The following is a 2,741-nucleotide window of genomic DNA, read 5'->3' as shown; positions in this document are numbered from 1 at the left end:
ATTTTTAATACTCAAATTATTCATATATATATGACTATATTACTATATAAAAAGAAAAAACTTTTCTACTTATTATCTTTCTTATTCTTCTTATTATTCTTTATAATTCACTTCTTATTCTTCTTCTTCTTCTTCTTCTTCTGATTTAAGATAATAATCATCTTAAAATCTCTCTTTACTGTCTTTTCAGAGAAGGATTTTCACTGCTCTCTCTTAGTCAGATTAACCTGTATCTCAAAATTCTGCATTTTCTAATCTACTGTCTCAGGTTTCATCTCAGCAGTAAGTAGATTGACATACTCAGAGAGTAGAGCTATCTTCTTAATATTCTGAATTATGAAGCACATTTAAGATCTGAACAAGGTCTCAATTCTCTTCTTCTCTGTCAGCTCCTGTTAATTAATTAGAGAATAGAAGTATTATTAAAAATCATTATCTCTTAATAAATAAAAAACTTATCAGTTTTGACTTCTTTATCTTCTACTTTAACACTCTCTTAATCTTCTTCTGTTACTGTTTATTTATAGTAACACTCTTCTTCTCTCTCTCTCTCTTTATCTTAGTCTTAAATCATTCTTAGAACTTCTTCTAATCTTACTACTACTGTATAAGACTCTTCACTGTCTTCTTCTTCAATCTCTTAAGAGTGATATTATCTGTATTATTTCTATACTTAGTTCAGTTTAAATCTATCAGAAGTGTTACTTAAAATCATTATTATTCTACTCTCTTACAGAGTCTCTTTAAGATATTATAATATATCTTATAATCTGTCTTCTCTCACTTGAATATCTTCTTCTTCTCTCTCTTTAATCTGTGATAGCACTCACATGCCTTAGTAATCTGCAGAACTGCAGAATATTTGAAGAGAAATAACATGATTGATTTCAGTGAGTATTGAAGAGAGATGAAGACAGAAGAGATAGTTAGAAATGATATAATAATAATAATAATAGTGATAATGATGATGATAATGATAATGATAATAGTGATAATAATGATAATGAAAGAGAGAGTGTATTGAAATATATTACTGACTTATCAAATATAAAGAGACTTAAAGAAAATACTAACAGCTTTCAGTAATGTACAGAAACAGCTACAGTATTATATAATAATATCATCTTCATTCAATACATGCACTGTTAATATTTTTTATATACAGTTATTATATAATCTGTATCAGAGATACATGCAGAAAACAGATCTTTGTTACTAGAATAAATGATTTCAGCAATTCTCTGTTTTCATATTATAAAGATAAGTTATTCTCATTTCTTTCTTCTCTCTTTTCTCTTCTTCAATCAATCACTAATTTCAAGCTAATATGAAAACTATTAAAACACTCTCAGAAACTCTCAAATTGAAGAGTATAGACTAATTAAATTTTAAATACAGAAGAAGTTAAATTATCTTCTACAGATTCAATTATTCATTATTATTATTATTATTATTATTATTCTTCAATTATTGATGTATACAGTCAGAGACTATGATATCTATCTGAGAACCTTTAGTTCTCAGAGTTTTTCCTATATCTATAGAGTCAACTATTATACACTTATCAATTTCAGATATGTAAAATCAGAAAATTCCAGCTCAGAATATAAAAACTGTTTATAAAATTACAGTATTTCAACATCTTTTGATACTTTGAAATTATTTGAAAATATCATGACAAAGGAAAAGAGAACATAGTCTTAAAGATAGACACATTAAATAGATAGATAGAAAAGAACAGAAAGAAACAAGTATAGTAAAGAGAGCTACAGAACAAGATCTCTACAGTTTACATCTTAAGCTATATATATATTTTAACACTTTATATAACTGACTGCTGTCTCTGTTCTCTCAGGTCTGCTTCAGAGGTTATCATTTTCTCTAAAGAGTCACTGCTCAGCTAGCTTCTGTAACTAGCTTACTCATAAGTGAGATTCTCACTAAGAATAACATCAGAGCTATTCAATTCTAGTTAAGTCTCTAATCTTTCAGCTGTCAATCTTGACATTTCAGCCTATCAATTGGCTGTCACAGTCTTGCTTGTACTAATCATCTATTAAGAGTATCTAGGTCTCATCTCATCTAGGTTCTTACTAGACTCAGAGTGTTCTAATCAGATAGTTTTTAAATCTCATTCTCTGAAAGTGAGTGTCTAGAGTGAGAGGAATGAGATCTGATCAGTTAAGTATGATAATGATTCACTATTCTGCAGACACTCTAGATCTCAATCACTCTAGTACTGATCTAACTTGAAGTATCTGAGAAGCTGTTAATTCTAAGATCAGTGAGAATTAGTGCCTGGGAACCTCTGAAATGAACATCTTAAGCTTGATAATGATTCACTATAGTGCACCCGGGAGTCCTCAGTACTGTTTTATGACTTAACAGTGGAAGCTGTGATTAAGATGACTCTCACAGAGTTTGAACCTGCCCTCTCTTGACATTCATTCCCCGGGGGGAAGGCCGCTAATTGAGGCTTCATGGTAGCGTAGTTAATCACTACGCCACCGGGCCTCAATTGTTCATCTTCTCTTAAATAAAACAGCAGTCACATTCTCTTTCCCTCTCAATCAAATAAAACATGGCCTGTGAAAAGTGAGTATTATATCAGATTATAATTAATCAACACAGTCTCAGTACACAGAGCTGTATATACACAGCACATACTGAACTGAAAGACTGTGTGAGTTATAAATCAGTGACAGTATCTCAGAGAGAGCTGTGTGATGTGAGAAAGCTGT

This window comes from Blastomyces gilchristii (genome assembly GCF_000003855.2).
Source record: "Blastomyces gilchristii SLH14081 genomic scaffold supercont1.15, whole genome shotgun sequence".
NCBI lineage: Eukaryota > Fungi > Ascomycota > Eurotiomycetes > Onygenales > Ajellomycetaceae > Blastomyces > Blastomyces gilchristii.
This window is presented reverse-complemented; position numbering follows the sequence as displayed.